This window comes from Helicoverpa armigera, chromosome 7, assembly GCF_030705265.1.
Source record: "Helicoverpa armigera isolate CAAS_96S chromosome 7, ASM3070526v1, whole genome shotgun sequence".
Classification (NCBI taxonomy): Eukaryota; Metazoa; Arthropoda; class Insecta; order Lepidoptera; family Noctuidae; genus Helicoverpa; species Helicoverpa armigera.
In genome coordinates this window covers 2,013,350-2,033,216 of record NC_087126.1, presented here as the reverse complement: position 1 = coordinate 2,033,216, position 19,867 = coordinate 2,013,350, and the positions used below count along the sequence as shown (strand labels likewise).

Below are 19,867 nucleotides of genomic sequence, written 5' to 3'. Positions count from 1 at the left end.
TAATTAACCTGAACCCCACCCTTGTCCTCTACTAAAATATAGTTATTATCAACCTTTGTTTAGCTCATGCATGGTACAAATGAGCTGGCAGTCCTTGGCACAGATAATTAAGTTACCAGTACATTATAATTATGTTTCATATCAGCTTGTTTGATGGAAAACGTATCATTATTGGCGCCAGGAATTTATTTTGTACTTCACAAGTTTTTATCTGTGAAAGATTTAGAAGCAACTTTGTAAAGATCATAAGTTTATGCATAAATGAGTTTTGAAATATTTGAAATAATCATCTCAGAAAGGTCAATATGCAAAATCAATTTGACTATTGTAAACATGTCAATTTGTAAATTGTGATGGTTAAATTGATGAAGGTTGATAATTTTACTATTGTAAATAAGATGCATACAATTCAAACCACAGATCACTTAAATTCTGAAGACATCGGTTTTAAAGATGAACCTAAAAATCAAGACTGCCTAAGTAGTAGAAGATAAAAATCCGTTTCAAGCGACGCTGCAGGCAATAAAACACAACTATTTAAACGTAAAGTCAAAGGTAACATAAAACACGTCATTAAAAGAGATTGCAGTAGATAAACACTTAATACCGCCATTGTTATCACAAATAAGACGTTAGTAAACTCCATATAATTTGGGTGTCATTTCACATTGAAGGTAACAGTCTTATTTAGTCATCAGTGCATGATTGTCGTTGTAAAACGCAAGAAAACTTGTTAGGAGGCGTAGCACATCACAAAGACCGTTATTAAACCAATGCTCAGATAATTTGATGCAATTAGTTGGGAATCAAAAATGGATGGAGCCATACCGATTTCTTTTATGCTCTGAATGTGAGTGTACAGTTGGATCAAATTCCTGGCGTTGTTCTAATTCTTTGGGTAACTGTGATGCATTGACATTTGAACAGCATCCTCCTTATGTAAAATAAATGTCTAAGATATCCAAAATACATTGATATTGTATCTAGGTTTATTGTTTGCTCACGATGAATTAAGTTTCTTAATTAATTACCCTGAAAGTAAAGCTGCCAACTTCGCGACGAATTACAAAAGAATTTTATGTAGGTGAACTAAAAAGTCCGGTGACAGTAATATTGCTCAACAATGCTAACAAGCAAGCAATTAATTCACAAAGCACTCACCTTAAGTTATTTGCTCGGCGTTACCGCAATTCATTTTGACGAAAATTACTCTCACCTGAAACAAGCAAAGGGACATTTTGTAACAAATTATTAACATTACAACATGAACAATTAAGATAATTATGATAAATGCAACCACTTAAGGGCTATTATATCATTTTGTTGCTATACAACCACATGCTTTGGGGCCTTAAGGCCTTATTATATCATAGTATTAAACATATTGTTGTGCTCAAACCACTTATTTTTATTTGTCTGTGGTTTGTGACTGACGTTTTGTTGATTAAAGATTGTGGCCGTATGTGTATGAAAGTAAGTGTAATGATATAAAAGTAAAAGTGTTTTAAATCAAGCAAAACATGCTGTGTAACAAAATGTGACTCATTCAAATAAAAACAATACTTTTCTTTAAAAGCTTAATTGAAAATATTAAATAACTGCGTACTTAAATTGTAATGTGACATTTAATATCACTCCCATTTTCCCGCCATAACCTCAATCTGTCAAAAAAAGAAAATGGCGCGCGTTGACAGGCGGGCGCGCAATTATGTATTATCTGTGTAATTATGTTTCAGTCGGAGTCCGTTCGTCTAATTGTGGTGCACACGTGAAACTTTCGTAACGTTCTGCTTTAATTGGCAAACTTTTTTCGGTTAGTTAGTAGCCGTTGCAGTCCGCGCTTGAATTGTTAAAGAAAACGCCGCATGTTTCTACAAATTGTGTAATTTCTTTTTATGCTTTCATGATGCATTATTTATTTATCGCAATAATATATCGTATAACATTATATGTTTGTGCGGAAAATAATAAAATTGCAAAGCATATCGTGAAAGTGTACCACTATAAAGTTTGTATCTATGCTAAATCAGAAAGTAGTTATAAAAATTGTTTATTGTTACCACTGTTACAATTAAATTATGTTAGGTGAAACCTCCATTCAACCGAACTATAACCGCTTCATTCAAAGGGATTTCCATAATAACATGTGAAATCGCAAATCAATCACGCACATCTGTATAAAGGTGCGTACACAATGTGAGTAAAATCGCAGCGACAACGCAACATCGCATGACTGTACAACTTGACGTTGTATAACAGTGACGGGTTATAATAAATCAAAATCGAACTTTCACGGGTCCTCAATAATGAGTAGATAACATGAGCATGCCATAACATGTGTTAAGAATGTTAACATGACTCACTCTATGGTTGAAAAGTCTATTACGTTGATGGCACAAACCATAGAGATTTAAATCGTTTTTTGTTCACACTTCCGTGTTCGAACGACAGAATTAAGATTAAATGTTTCTTAATAGATGACTTAACGTCAATTTTATAATCGGTCATAGAAAGGAGGAGTGTAGAAGGGATTTATTGTCCATTAATATTTGCGGTTTATTAAAATAGAAAAGCAATTAATCATACTAAGCCTCGATTGCGAATTGCGTAAAAAAGGACATATAATTCTTTATGGGCTTACACAATCATTGCCTCACGTAGGCACGAGTTGCGAGCTTACATTTTTTACAATACCACAGGTTTATAACGGTTATCTATTGATTTGATAAGTTTGAAATGTAACACAGAAAAGAAAGTTCGTTCCATTCCTTTGCTGCGCGCCCTAACAAGAGTTGTATCAGACAAAAAGCCATTTGACCGAATAAGTAACGCATTGACTTGTCTTATCAGTCGGTCCTGATAGCCATCGTGGTTACTTTCACTGATGCCTTTGCCCTCGTCAAGTGGCTTTCCAAGTACCTACTTTGAGTCATCGGACTTTGTATTCTCTTATTAAACGGCCCATCCTTAAGATGTGCCATCATGTTATGTTCTTGACACACCCTTGTGTGATTCTTTGACTGAACTATTCGTGGTTTCTCTTTTTAGACTTTAAGGACCACAACATGACGTAAAACGTAACTCCATTCTGTGTTGTTTTATGTATCAAGATGGAGATTTACCGACATAAAGAAAGCAAAGCTACCTTTTTGCAGAAAACAAAACGTAAATTATGAATTTATTCCAAGAACAAACCATAAAATGAGTGTAGCCGATGACATTATTATAGGCATCTACAATAGATGTTTAAAGTCAATGGCAGCAGCCTGTCGGTCTAACTAGATCGGAACCGATCGATCTCCGACATTAAGTCATTGGAAAACTATAATTTATTGTTAGAAATTCCTTTTCTCTGTAAACCTGAGTTCTTACCGACTACCAAGTGACATTACTGTGATAAATTCAAAGCAAAATGGAGTCAAAACAAATCGTTAGACTTTCAATATAAAATCTTTTGATCCAAACCTTCAGGGAAAATACTGTCAGGTATTTATTAAGAACACACGCATGTATTATTTCCCAGTACAACTAAAGACACTCCCAACAAGGAAATTAAAATCTACATTATCAATTTAACTTGTTCACAGTTTCGATGTAACATGCCTATATTTACAGTTCCAGTACGTCTAATTATCCACCTGTACTTGCTCTTATTAATTTCCTGAACCCATGTTAGCCAACGGCCAACACCTATGTTTAAGCAAAAACCTCGTTAAAGAATTAGAAAGGAACTTAATTTTAGGTATGGGTAAGGTGCGTACTCCAGATATGTTAGGGCAAAACGGTCAACAGGTTTCTAGTACCGAAGTACTTAGTTAGTATTTATAGAGCTTATGGATTTTTAATCAATCGCAATATTTAGGAGTGGTATTAGTAAATTTCGAGGTAACCTAAGAAAACTTTGCAACTAAAAATACATGAAATATCTAAACCGCAACATTGTAGATACTATTCTCAATTGGCATAAAAGGTTAAACCCATAAAATTCCCAATAATAACTCCCTTTCAAATGCCAGCTTTTATCTTAACAAGTTAACAACTTTAGTGGGAAAACTGCGTTTAGTTTGAAACCTTTTTCGTTAACTGCTAATTTAGTGAAGTAGATAGATACCTTTAAACACACCTGTGTTTAAATGTCAACTAGTCGACACCTGTGCACTCTTATAACAATTACATTAATGTAATAGGTACCTACTACTTGATTATTTCGCCTAGAGCTATAGGTACCCAGGAAAGTCTAGGCGTGCTGTAGTAGTTCCAACATTGTGCACCGCGCCTAATGTCCGGTGATCGCTATCATTTCTTTCGCTCCACATCGAGATGCATCGATGCCGACGCCTGCATCCTAGTTTTTACGCATCGAAATAAGTGTACGCTTTCTTCTGATGAGATTGATGTTTATCTAGACTTTGATGATGATCATAAATTCGTAGTTCGTTAATAAAAATTCATTGTTTATCAAACTACATACGAAACTCGGTTTTACGAATTCTGACAAGATACAAATGATTTTTTTTTTATTAATATGTCTGCAAGTAATCATCGTGATATCTTGAATACCATTTCTATAATAAAAGTAAATAGTGCAATTTCTAACATGCCTTTTTAAAGTACACAACAACTACGTACCTAACACCTCACATACTTCATTGTTACCCCGCCTTACGCCACATATGTGGGCGACGGCAAACGTTAAAGGAAAGCTGACATAATGTATGTAAAGGTAATATTGTATAATAAAGCTGTCAGTAGAAGCCGAGACAATGGGCGCAAGTAGTGGCAGGGCCGGCAACCAAGCGCAGCCAGTAGCGGAGGCGCGCCGACAATACGCACATAACTTTGTACACTTATTGTTATGAACTTAATGTACTTTTTGGTGACTGTAAACTGTTGCTTTCTAGTTTTCAAAGGGAAACCAAGGCAATGTCCGGAGTTTCATAACTGTTTCCTTTGAAAATTGAAAGTGAAAATTCATATTTCCTAAACAGCTGTTTTAAGGAAACTCAAGTTTATTTTAGTCTCGGTGAACTGAGGCTTTATACTACTTTTCAATTTTGTCATGAAATAAATGCCATTCACTATATTTTCATCGTTAGATTTCGAAGTAACAAATTCTCATCTGTACTTACCTGAGAAGATAAAAAGTTGTATGTAAAGTAGACCCATATTTGTACACTTAACTCGAAAGCATCAGTTCGACGGCACCATAAGAATTCTAAGAAAAACTAACTTCATGTTAATGAGAACTGTAAACACGCACTAACAGATATCTTCCAGTTTTATTTAACGTACTGACACCACCAGCTCCGAGACACAACTGCCGTAATGTGGAATCCGAAAGAATGATCATATATCTGCCTATAAACTCAGAATATTTTATCAACAATCAATAACAACGGACGGATGCTATTGTTGATTATAAACAAATAACGAAAGCAAAGGATAAATAAATAATATTATAGCATCGATCATAGATGACGCAAAAGTACGGGATCTGCATCATCGAGTGACAAACATGCTACGCATTTCTACAATAGGTACGAAACGGGATAACAACCTAAAGACATCACAACATTAACACTTTTCTACGTGGCAACGAAAAATCCAGGTTTAAGTAGGTACGTTATGTAAGTCTTAGTTTTCCATTTCCTAATAGGCAATAAATTATACTACCAGTAACTTATCAACATTTCCTTAACAAAGAATCTACTTCCCAAACACAATAAAAAAGATAGACTTACCACAATGTAACACAAGTAACAGCAACATCAAAGTAACTTATTACGTGAAATCGACAACCAGCTAACTAGGTCTAAACTAACTAATTAGAAAAATTACCGCCATATTAGCTACAAATTAACTAATTACATACATCTAATCAACGCATATTCTAGCCATCAATTACGTATTACTGACAATCAGCGTAATAACATGGTTTTCAGCAAAAAATCGGCGCGTACGCATGATCGGGTAAACTGCATGACATGCCAGCGAAATAACTGGATTTGAAAGTAATTATGTGCGCCTTTTAAGGTACACTTGTTAGGCAAATTTGGGGCAACTTTAATGAGTAATTGACTTGGTAAAGTTAGGGCAATGCGGTAGTAATTTCAATGGGGTAATTTATTAATATTACTTGCAACATTTAGGGACCTTTACACCCATCATATCTTTGCAGGTACTGATACCTTATTAAATAGTTGGTATTTTGTAATTACACCTACTGCCCTGCCTACAACATGGGATCCTATTTTGTGGGTGTTTTCGGTTAATGAAAAGGTTTGTTAGATCTATTGTTTCCCGTTAATCAATTTGTTAAGCCAATCAATTAGACACCTCCGCTGAGACTAAGCTTACAATCGGGTATTCTGTAATTATCGAAGCTGCAAGTTAGTACAACGCTCTACAAGTTTAAACTAAAAAAAGTTATTCCCAAGAGATAATTACAGATCTATGACGCAACTTACTCCTCGCCGATACAAATCCCGCTCACCATAGATAATCCCAGAACTTACCTGTAACAAAAAACAAACAATATTTAATGAGAAACAATATGGCCGAGTTTAATTTTCCCATCAATGTTGCCAGATTAACGGTTATTATGACAAAAAAGAGTGCGGTAGACGCATCATTGTTCTCGGCGCTCTATTTACCCAATGAGACATACCGCTACTTACTGGCGATGAGAAAAAACGTTTGGATGCCTTCTGAGATAGTAGGCACACCTTACATTATTAAAACAATAGAAATAAAAGGAAAGGAATACGATGAAAGGACCAAATTATTTAAAAAATTGCTTTGATAGTGACACGATCATAAAATGTTTAGCATGTGTGGATACCTCAAAATTGTCGACTTTTATGACTCATCTCATGATACTTGTCGATAATTACTGAATAGTAAGGAATAATTGATGAGATAACTTCGATGAAAACAGATAAGACATGCAGCATACTTGTCCATGTCCATGATAACTGATTTCTTGGTATAAATAGCACAATTTAAATGCCTGTGTAGATTATTTCCTGTCACCGCTTCCAACTTATAGCCTTACTCTTGATTTCTCCATTTCTCTTATTCTATCCAAACACAGGCAGAAAGACATTTTTAGAAAATGCTAGAGCGAAAATAAATACATGACGGTTACGTTACTTCCGAAAATTGGACAACCAGGATTTTCAAAGATAATTTAAACCTAGTTTCAGTTTCATAACGTTAACTATGAAACGATAAAATTCAAGAAAATTAACGTCATCGACACAAAACTCTAAGAAATAATGACAACATTATATCAATTTGTCTTAAGCACGTGATATAATGATACTAGACCGTTATAGTACCGCAGTAGAGAGTTCTATGCAGTATAGTTATAGAGTTGCGCACGCTTCGTGTGAAATCGTATTTAATTAGAAATGGTGAACACATGCTAATTCACTTTCTGGTTTAGCTGTTATGAGATTTCTTGTGTTCGTACTTGAGTTATATCTAGGTATTTAGGCGTTACGTATGCATCGTTTGACGTAGGTAATTGATAATAATTAATGTGTTATAAGAATTACGGATCAGGAAAAGGAAATACTTTCAAAATGCATTTAAAATGAGTAAGACTACAATAGAACAAAATATCAATAGAAAAGGCCAAAGTTTATTTTACAATACGTTGGCATTATAAATATTTCGGAATAAACAAAGCGCGATGAATGCAGAACAATATCAATAAATATGGAAAAACAATAGCATAAAAAATAACAAACATAAAAAACAATAGCGCTATTCTTTACTATTGTTTTTTTTTGTGCTCATACAACTAAACATCAGGAAAAAAATCTGATCAATTCAATCAGATAATATTTAAAGTATTTCAAAGTCTTGGTATTTTTTTAAGTTCCACTTTTGCAGTTTCACTGATCAAAAATATCTATTCCTTTTACTAAACTTATATAAAGTTAATTAATTAATCTAATTACAGGAAAAAAGCGAATGAATAAAATGTAATTGCTATTACGACCGATAGTCAAACGTGACTTGATATCTAAGAAATATAGTTACGTACGTGTGTCTATTTGTAGACGAACAGACGCCATATTGGGAAGAAAAGAGCTGTCCGTACATTCAAGTATTTTTATTTACCTGACACGTACGTGGTTACTCTGAAGATGGCTTTGTTAATATTTATTTTATTTCTTACCATAAAGTAAAAAATATGCCTTTTTCCTTGGAAGGGAAGATTTTAGTGAGGTCAATTATCTATCAAGGAATTACCTAGAAATGATATATTTAAAAAATCTGTTAAATTAACTGGCAGGATTTTTATCGGCATGAAAATTGGACCGAACTCCACTCATTTTACGAAGGATCTAGTACTTTGGTTCGGACGAACCAAATGCTTAATAAACCACAATCGTTAATCGTTATGTTAATTTTAAACAAATAAATCGAAGAATGTTTACTCATTAAAAACTGCGACAATCCTACATCAAACCATATAAGAACAAAAAAAAATCAATTTATAAAATTCTCCAACGACAAGCAAAGTTACTTCACAGAATTTCCAAGACTAACTAACACCACAAATATCTTCACACCTCATTTAATTGACCGTAAAAGCAAAAAACCGGGCTTTACATTAAGAAGAAGTCGCACCTCTATTCAAACATTTTTCTATCTGCTAAGGGCTGGGCACGCGCTAACGGGACGAAGCATTAGGCTTAGTCACACACGTTGAATCTGACACACCTCGACTTGGCAGGCATCCGCGGTTGGTTCCGCCGGATTCTTTAGAAAGTACCACACTGGTGGATGGGCTTGAAAGTAAAAAGTTTATATGACTATGACTATAAATAGTGAAGATAGACTTCGGTACGCAGCGAAGAAAGGCTTTGGACCTTAGAGACCAAAAATTGAGTAATCTTTGCCAATTACTCCAAGAGCCAGGGAAGAATCGCACAATGGACAAAAGGATTAAATTGGTAATCAAATACTAGTTTATGAAACACCAAATTCTATCTGAATATAACTAAGTCTGTAAAAAGTACTAAATAAATAAATAAATAAACTTTGAGATGTGAATAAATAAATAAATTATGTGCTTTGTATCCTTAATCCTAATTTCAGCCAAAATCCCTGTAACCAAGGATCCAGTTCCAAGCAATAACTTGTGGGCTATAAAATGGAATAATATACCAAGATGATCGAACAATAACAATCGCTGCAGCCACATGGGAGCGGAACGCAGATGCCATCAATTTTCTGAGTCATTAACCTTTTGTCGACATTGAAATAACGACCACATACAGAACAATCTAAGATCATAATATTGAATTCGTGAAACATTACTGTTTATTAGAAAATAATAATTTTCTTTTTGCAACTTACAGAGTCAAAAGAATTAGAATTGATCAATAACAAAATACAGGTAACGTGTCATGAGTAAAAATTATTGAATCGGTATATGAAGTTGACTTTGTAACAGCGACTAAAAATAGAAATAACATATTAGTGTTAAATAGATCAATACACAAGTTCGAGGTCGCTGGCCCATCGCCTATTAACACCTTTGAACCAACAAATTTCCTATGTATTGACTCTTTCACTACGGCTCACGGATAAGCTTAAAACTCAAGTATTTTTCCTTCATAACTTATTTCTAAGTTAAACGTCACCACTTGTTCTAAAGCATCCTTTTAGCAAGAAAACAATATAATCAGGTCTTTACCATCTATCTGATAGAAAACCTTAATCGCTTTCTATCTATTAAATATGTAGGGCTCAACCTAACCTCTCACCTCCGTCACAATAACATCGCGATTCAAACAAAGAAATGATGGCACAACAGTAAACTTCGATAAAAAAGACATCATTAACACATTTACCTACTTTATAGTGTTTACAATGTCTAAGATCCTAAAAGCGCAAGAGTCATGGAAACAGAATGTCTGAGATATATTTATAGCAGATACTCATAGGGACAATGATTAAGTAACTAGGAATGTAGATGGCCAAATAAGACTACTTGCAGCAACTAGATTGGCACCTATTATTGAGCCAGATGCAAACGCGCCGGTCTCAACTTGTGGAGTAAGTTTTTTGTGCGTACGGTCAATCACCTCATCTGCTAATAATACTATTAAAAGGCATAACAATTCTGGTACACGTATCTTATGTAATAATGATACCGATCATTTAGGAGAAGGAAATAATGGAATTGGAGACTTGTAGTTAAGAATGACTCATGAAGATTCGGAAGTATCGTGAGAAACACTCCTGGTAGTGATAACCTTGAAATTTCAAATGAACGAAATCATATTGTAGCGGTTGCCTTTGATTCTCAAAGTATTGAACAGAAGCGTAGTATCGTATATCAAGAGAACGATCATTCGATAACCATATTAGGTACGAATGTTATGGAGGGCGGACCGGGTCGAGTTTATCGTGTTTTATCAGATACAGTACCAATTCCTGGTCATTACAGAGATTTATAGGAGAAATAGTCCATTGAAGATACTATTGCAGAGAGGATAGGCGATAAACTTGTAATCCATTATTTCTGGAGAATTATGACAACACTTTAAAGACTATATTGATCAACAAAGCTGAGTTTTAATCGATCATCCTCTCTCGGGTACTTTCCTACTTTCTCTTAAAGTTCAGTTTGATGGTCACAAAGAACGTTATTTTTATAGCAGATGCTTTGAGATTTGTAACGTGTTCGCAAATGGCTTAGAACGCGGTCACCGTGAATATAGGAGGAAGTTGTGTAGCAAAAAATTTGGGTGTCACGTGTATGAGTAGTTTGTACTGAAGTGATAGAAAAAATATTTTGATAATTTTGAGTTTTCTGTAACGTTTCTACGCTTTTGTAATGTAAGCTCAGACTTTGCCATTCAACTTTACATGTTAATTTGTGACTCTATGATTGGGACACACAGATCACCAGTCATTTGTTTATTTATGACAGTAGAATAAATTAAAGTATCGCTAAAATATGTATTCCACGAAACTTATTTATTTACGTAAACACAAATAACTCATGTAGGGTTATTTGTGTATAACAGTATCCCCGTGTGAATAAGGACTGCAGTATGTTCACTGGTGGCGTATCAATTGCAGATTACACTGCAATAGCCGCAATGACATCCGAGATTATCCATGACACAACACCTATTGCGGTAGTTTCTAAACGATTATACCTTTCTTAGCCCTTTTTGTTCAAAATCATCAAATGACTCTTTATTGTGTTTGTGCTGGGATGTTCGGCTTTTACTGACTACAACCCACAATGTTCTTTTAACCCATCTCTGTTTCATTTGTGCGCCCTTTATTTGATCCTTTCAGAGAATCTACAAACCATGGTAACTCTTTCTAAGAATTCCCGACAGGCGGTCTAGTAATTCTAAAGAATGAAGAAATCAAAATCTCTACAGGACAGTTTGGTATGTTTGTTAGAAGCTTTAACAGACATTTCCTATCACACGTACTCATTCAAACGTCAAAACGTCGATCCACTCTTGATCACTGATCACACAAAAGCTCATACTTCTTAGTACAATGCAACGCTTAAGCATTCAAATAACATGACGTTCCACGAAGCGTAGGCTCCTTGCATACACTGCAGGAAACGCATCCGTCCTATTGTTACAATCATTTACTATATAAATCGAAGTTTATTAGCAATTATACTAAACTAACTACTAGCTCTAAGTTATGTTCGAGTTATGTCAATAACAATCTATTACACTATTGTTCCGGATAAGTCGTAATTTCAGTTTTACATGTAATAAAATTGTTGCAGACCATATAGAATGAAAACCATAATAAGTGGTGATATCAGTAATGGTATTATCACAAAAGGTTAACATAAAGTATGGAATAAAGGCAATTTTCAAAGCAGCAATACTGTTACACGGCCAGTATCAATTAGCTTAAGTAGGCAAAGATAAATTAGCAAGAATAGGGGAAAATAACACCTCACGTGGGAAAGATCGTGCACGGTAGCAATTTTCTTGGAAATATAGAAGTGGATCATGTAAATATTAATACAATGAAGTTCCTTAACGATTTGCATTCGAAGTATCAAAAGTAGAAGATAAACGGTACGTAAGTTCATGAAAACAAAACACCTTAATCACAATGGATCCTATTGTACCCAACAATGGCATACGAAGACTTCATCTTGTACTACTCACATGCGCACGAGTCTCCTAAACAAGTTTGAATAATGCCGCCTCATAATTATTACACGGAGGCAGTTTACGAAATACCCGGGCAAAGCTGACAGGTTTAAAACATAACGCTCATTGTATTCAAATGAACTTGATGATTTAGAGCACTTCGTGACTCTAACCTCATACGTTTTGTAACACCATAAGCTCAAGGTCTCATAGCATGTCAAAAATTGGTAAGCAATTTTGGTAGACTCAACTTGACCATACATTATTGTAAATAATGACATGTCAAGAGTAGAAATCATTACACATATTGATCATTAGATAGAGCTGGCTCTATTTAAAAGATAAATTAAAGATTAATGAGAGACAAATACAGCAAATGCTGACGAAACATCTTATGTAGCAGATGAAGTTGCAATAAAGTGACTTGAGACACTCGCGTCAGATATAAAGGATAATCTTTATGCAGACACAGAATCAGATAAGCAAAAAACAATAGACAAACTAAATAGGAACTTTATGGGAATCAGCCATGACCGTCAGTATTGCAAGAGCAATAATTATCAACGCCAATTAAGTTGCAAAACTGTGCGGTGAATGATTGATATCATCTGGTCATTTGTAATCGGCTCTCGTATTGTCTGCAGCCATATTAGAAAAGTTCTGCAGGTGTTGGCATTGCGTCCATTAGAACCATGTGGGGTCGGCGTTTCATCATCAATCGTGTCATCAACGGTTTTGTATTCTTTAACCTTCGTTGAGGCTATTGTGGTAGACTGGAGTGACACATTTGCATGGAATTATGCTAAGAGGTGTTCCCCGAAAGCTTGTAGTAGGAAAATTCTGTATCGTTTCCCTGAGTGATGTCAGAGTTTAGAATTTAGTGGCATGATAATGAGCCTCGGATAGTGCAGTAGTCAGACTTGAAGATATAATAACATTATTATGAAACTAGCTGTTGCCCGCGACTTCGTACGCGGATCCTGTCCCTTATGCCAGCGACTACGGGGTCAGCAAAATCAAAGATCTAAATAGTCTGATATTGAATTTTAAGGGACCGAAGAGAAACGTTCTATATACTTAATTTTTGTACTTTAACAGCAAAAGCACAGCAGACCAAACAAAACGCTGAGAACTGAACCGCAATAGACGTGACCATAGGGATAAAAGTAGTGATTCTAATTAGTCCGCATTTGTGTGTGGCAAAAATATTACACAAGTATTATTACGTAAAAAAACATTAAATAGAAGACAAAGTCGTGGTGACTTAGTGGAAGTCGTGGTGGTTTAGTGGGTAGAGAACCAATCTCTCAAGTATGAGCGTGCGTCTTTGATTCCAGGTCTGGCAAGTGCCTGCCAATGCAACTTTTCTAAGTTCATATGTACTTTCTACGTATATTTTGGATAATAATGACCGTCATTTGGAGGGGATGTTAAACTGTAGGTTCCGGCTGTCATTGAACATTCTTGGCATTCTATAGACCCGAGGTCTGGAAGAGACATACAATATAATAATGAGATATAACGCAACAAAGTCGGAGAGTGGGGGCTCGTGACGCCACGTCTAGGTATGTAAAATTTGTACTAAGCAGTGAATTCAAACGTTGTTGTATCTTTGTTTGTGAGAGAGAGAAAAGAAAAATACGTGTCTAAAAGACGGACTAATTACTTTTTTGATTCACCATACCTATTTCATAACATTCATTTCTATACATTTCAAGTGTAGTATTGCTCCTGAAGTTCCACATCAGGTGTTCCAGATTTTCGATGTTTATACGTCAATAGAGAGTGCATCAGATTGAACCACTTTTGCTAAAACGTCATATCTTCATATGCTATAGTCTAGCTGGGCTCCTGGAGTTCCACATAGAAAGAAAAGAAAGAAAGAAAGAAAATAAGTTTAATTGCGCAAAATATAGGTGTAGGTGTGGTTCAATTTTTATAAGTCAACAGAGAGTGCTTATCAGATTGAACAACTTTTGCTAAAACGTCATACCTCTTTAAGCTATAGTCTAGCTGGGCCCCTGGAGTTCCACATCAGGTGTTTTAGATCTTCAATTTGTGTAAGTCAATAGAAAGTGCTTATCAAATTGAACAACTTTTGCTAAAACGTCATACCTGTATATGGTATAGAGAAGCTGGGCTCTTGGGGTTCCACATCAGGTGTTCCAGATCTTAAAATTTATTATCTCAGCTGAAAATGCTCATCACATGAAACAATTTTTGCCATGGCACCATTTTTGTATCTCTAATAGTTTTGTTGGTCTGTAGGAGTTCTGCATCAGGTCTTCAAGTTTCGAAGATAAATTATAGCCTATATGTTGACCAGGCTTAATACTGATACAACAAAGAAAAAAACATTGAAATCCGTTCAGTAGTTCGGAAGATTAGCGTGTACAAATCTAAGAAGATGTATACAAACTTTCATCCCCTATTTTATCCCCTTAGGGATGGAATTTATCAAAATCCTTTCTTAAGGGTTGCCTACGCTATAGTAGCTTTATGCATGCAAAGTCTCAGTCCGATCGGTTTAAAATTGACAAAGTTTCATACAAACTTTCATCCCCTATTTTATCCCCTTGGGGGTAGAATTGATCAAAATCCTTTCTTAGCGGATGCCTACGTCATAACATCTACCTGCATGCCAAATTTCAGCCCGATCCGTCCAGTGGTTTCAGCTGTGCGTTGATAGATCACTTTGTCAGTCAGTCAGTCAGTCAGTCAGTCAGTCACCTTTGAGTTTTATATATTTAGATACTGATGGAAAAACCGTTACATTTCGTTGCTCTTATCAAATTGTTACAATTTCCCATAACTATTCTGACCATAATGTTCTCGAACCATAAGAATAATGGTGGAGATTATCGTAAACATTTCCTGCCATTACTTCGTCTGGAGTAACAAAGAAAGAGTAAAATAATGTCTGTTAGAAATAGTTCACTTTCACCGAAAGCCGATATGCTTCGTTACATTTGAACCCAAGTATTTGGAGCTGGTTGCATCACTGTTAGGCCATCATTGTGAGAGAAAATACACATTAAGTCCATCATAAACCATGTTCTGGTAATTTTCAATGAGCCGTGTATTGACGAGAAGAAAGTAAGTCTTTAGAAGTGACGAATTTCTATAGCAGATTAAAAATAAATGCCGAATGGTCCTTTTGGCTGAATGGTCTTTTATTGGATGTTCATCAATGCATAAAAGTTATCTGTATCAGTAAACAATTGACAATAATGACGACATAATGCATGTGGTCATACTAACAAGCAGATGACATCACTGACGTAATTACTGAACAATACAAATAACGCGAACACTTGTTTTGACAGCCATATTGTCTTCGTTCCGTTTCACGCACATTTTATGAAAGTGAAAGCATCAAGTGGTTAGCAACAAACGGAATTATGCACTTAGATTGGAATGCACTGATCAGCTACTAGATCAAGGCTCCTGCAAGGTGACCTATCAAAGGATTGTATAATTTATAAAGCGGCTATCTTAATGCATTCTCTATGCAGTAGGTTTTGTTGATTAAGATATTAAGTTTAATATAGTTATTGGAAGGATTTTAATAGGACCGGAAATTTTATCAGTGAGGCCTAGATCTCTTAGGACCAAGCTCAGATTACTATTATTTAAATTACATGCAAAATGATTATATGAAATATTTATGCGTACTTATTTGACAATACAGATAGCTTTTATGCATTCGATGTTAAAAAGACCACTTTTTGGTCCTTCGATCCGTGTATACTAACAAAAAGACCAGCCGTAGGTTTTTTGCTTTGAAATTGGTCACAGTTACATAAAAACTAATTTAAAAGCTCTCTGTGAACGGGGTGATTCACTTTAATTGCACTTCGTTAGCTTTGTACGGCGGAATCTTTTAAGTGGCAAAGAATCGATTTCGCAAACTTTTACTCGAATGTTTTCCGATTAATTACATTGAAGACATAATATAAATGAGAAAGTTATATTTTTTATTCCCATAGATTCGTTTCGCGTGTGATTATCCTTTATCAAAGCTCGTGCTCTACCCGGAGACAATAAATAGAATAAAACTTTAAACTCCTAGAATTTTGTAATTTACATTACGGCATCAGCCTACTACTCTACTGATTAATCACTCAATAAGGTACTCTTTCATAAATAAACTATGTAGAATATTATAAAGTATCTAAACTTAATAACAACAGCAGATTTTAATCAAAAGCATAAAACCAAACAGTGTAATTTGTGTTTCCATCGACGTTCAACTATTTATTAGATTTGAAATTAGATTCGGTTCGAGTTCATTGACCCGGAGTCAACGGTCGGTTGTGATAAGAATCTGTTTTTAATCAATGTTTGCCGCTTACGTGCGTAACTTTGTAAGTTGTTAAGCAGTTTCCCACTACAACTTAATGTTTTACAACTCTAATGAGCGAAAGTGATTTCGATAGTACAGGAACAAGTTCATAAACTTAATATCTAGGTACCTATGTGAGTCCTGTTAAACATTGTTGCTACTTCATTGACTTGAAAGTTTATGAAGATTGTAGGTATTTATGAGAAACTCATTAATTAACACCCCCAACGATCGCAATTAAAGGCAACATAAATTGCGAGCATGATGGTACTTTAATGCAGTGTATCTCGTATGCACTTGTATGATTATCATCATCCTCGGAGCCTTTTTTCCAACTACGTTGGGGTCGGCTTCCAGTCTAACCGGATGTAGCTGAGTACCAGTGCTTTACAAGGAGCGACTGCCCTATCTGACTCCCTCAACTCAGTTACCCGGGCAGTACCCAGTTGTATGATATACTCTAACTCTAACTAATATACTGTAACTAACTCTTAAATAAATCTTTTCACATTACGTAAAAATACGATGCCTATCAATGCCTATGTTCTCGGAAACGGTACAAAGCGTAATTCAACTTATTTCCTCGTGTTTAGGGCTCCCATCTCGAATTTCGCCAAACCCGGACAAACATTGAAAAAACTCGGACATTTGGCGTAAATCGCATTTTTTCCCCGAACGAGTACGATTTTTTTAAACAAAATAATACCGAATTTGTAATCCTTTACTTTAAACATATACTTAAATTCAATGAGGTACTTCCTTACATGAAAAGTGTCCGGGTTTTCCCCGGACACTTCTTGAAACCTAGCCCGGACGGTCCCCGGACGGCCTCCAAACGAGGACAAATCCGGGGAAACCCGGACGGATGGCAGCCCTACTCGTGTTAAATGAAAATGAAAAAATGAGCATAGTTTACCTACTTAAACCAAGGCCGGTTAACGTTTGCCTCATTTAAGAAAAGGCGTTCAAATACCAAAAATAAGTGAATTGTTCTTGTTTATGAGAATGTTTAGTTAAGTAGGTACCTAGGCAATTGGTCTTGAGATCCGAACAAAACTAATGTAAGCCTGATTCAAAGGCACATAGGTATATGTATAATATAGTAACGTTGGCTTTTCTGTACTTCAGTTAAGAAATCAATGATCCCTTCACCACAATAAGAGCTTCGAAGACACTAAACGTAACAAAAAAACGAGTAAATAGGTACTCTTTTTATAAACATTTCTTTTTATTGTTTGTCGGCCTTCGAGCTTCAGTGAAGCTGAAGTCTATGGTTCGTGCTCTATTTTGTTTATGTTGTTTGCTTTTCAGCGGGATTCGTGGTTATGCTAAGCTTAATACAGTCATACTATGGATGGATTTAAATTTTTCCATGCAAGTATAAGAAAACTGGTAAAATACGTATTAATATGGTATGTCCAATTTGAGCTGTAAATGAGAACTTGTCATTAAAATCAAATTATTTGCTTGATTAATTCACTGTAGACACACATATCTACCTAGTATGAATTACAGCTTAGGTATAAAGTTGCATAATAACAATTAATCAATGCAAACAAACATTTTATATTCTACAAGATATTCATCAGTAAATCAATCTAAATCATTACAGCGCGTAATGGCCATAGACTAGATGAAATGAGCAAAAAGTATAATTGAATAAATAAGTTTTCACTCTGAAACTATTTCACACACACTTTAACTTTCGCTGCTATTATAATTTAAAACGTGTGTTATACTTGAAATTTAAAATAAAATCTAATATGTAAGCTTATTAATATCCAAATCAGTAAGTAAAATAATTATAAAATGTGTCGCGGTGGAATAAAAAAATATTAATAATTAAACATACTTACATAATGTAGATATTCAAGACGAAGATACTCTGACATTCCTCAAAAACTTATCTCATGTCAACGTGACATCTCTTAGCCGACATCTCGCTGACCGAGTAAAACATCATCGATTAGTATATAAATTGTATCAATAGGACTTTTAGATATTTCTGATTTCGAAGGTTATAAATAGTAAAGCACACAAATGTATCGATTCTTTGATTCGATGCAACTATTCGACTAATGTATGTAAATTCATCGGGTTACGAGCAACGGTCACTGGTTTCCAGGTTAAGTGGCTAATGAGCTGGCATTAACTGTCTTGTTTTAATCCGGTACCGATAGGCTTGTTGCACAAGTATTCTTCAAGAACAAGAAGTTGGATGACCATTCAAAAGCTACTTCAAAAACTTTTGGTAGTTACTCTTTGTCAAATGTTGACTTAACATACATATCGAATATTGACTCAATACTTATTAAGTTTCCAATAAAAAAAATATAACCTGTGAGGTGACGGCAGATAGAAGAGTATGAAAGAAGAAAACATAGTGCGCCGATCTCAAATAAAATTGGGTTAAAGGCAAAAGTATGATGAATTATAAAGTAACCAATCAATTTAAAGAAACGTAGTAACACAAACCACTACCGGCATGCCTGTCAAATCGAAATCATTTGAATCCATTACGATTTCACTTACGTTTACGATCGTTACTAATAAAGTTAAAATTCGATAATGGTAGGAAAGTTACCACAGCCTTTCGTACACCACAAATCTAACCAACGCCGATTTGCATTCCCAATTCAATCAAAATTTACATCAGTGATAGGCGGTTTACGTTTTAACTGATGCAAGCTGTAAAAGAAAATGTCTACCAAATGTAATCGGTAGTATCTAAAGCATACATTCGCATTTATGCATTCATTAAATTACATTTCAATTATGCCGATTGCAATACTAGGCTGTTTATGTATTTAGAGCTTACTCCAATTTTTTTAATTTTCCTCATTTACTTAGTACGCATGAAACGCAAGTTTTTAAACCACTCCAACACAAATGATTCCATCAACTTTTTTTTTTTTTTATGTCTCGCCAGTCCACTAGCATTTAAAGTACCTAAGTAATCGTTTCTCCCGTACGTACATATTCATTAAGTTCTCTGATCATGTGACAAGATTTCCGTATGGTTTTCCCTCGTTTGACACGGCTCAGTGTTCTCACCACAATGGTTGACCAGCTTAATGAGCGGGGAAGTAAGTACAGGCACTTTCCTTGAAACGATTAGGCTTTTAGTTCGACATCATGTGTAAGTACTATCAACGGTAGTACACTCTTACCGGCTGAAGATTTCTGGGTTTGTAATAGACCACAAATGAGGAGATTCTATTACTAAACTTTTTCGATATTCACCTACATTTTTGGTTGCATTAAATCTATTTACAGATCATGTAATAAATCAATGTTTGATTTGAAATTAATGCATTTCTATCTCAAAGTTCACATTCATTAGCGAGTGTAT

At 35.1% G+C, this 19,867-nt stretch overlaps 1 protein-coding gene across 4 annotated transcripts in view; it reads right to left on the bottom strand.

The window, feature by feature from the left end:
- The window catches only part of LOC110382218 (axoneme-associated protein mst101(2)), a 120,709-nt gene that overhangs the window by 65,660 nt on the left and 35,182 nt on the right, over positions 1-19,867 (bottom strand). The window contains exon 2 of one of the 4 annotated variants that reach the window (XM_049847564.2): positions 1,162-1,216. The exons of the other annotated variants lie outside the window; for them this stretch is intronic. The gene's annotated coding sequence lies outside the window, so the exon portion shown is untranslated. The remainder of the gene's footprint in view (positions 1-1,161; positions 1,217-19,867) is intronic. 4 annotated transcript variants of the gene reach the window in all.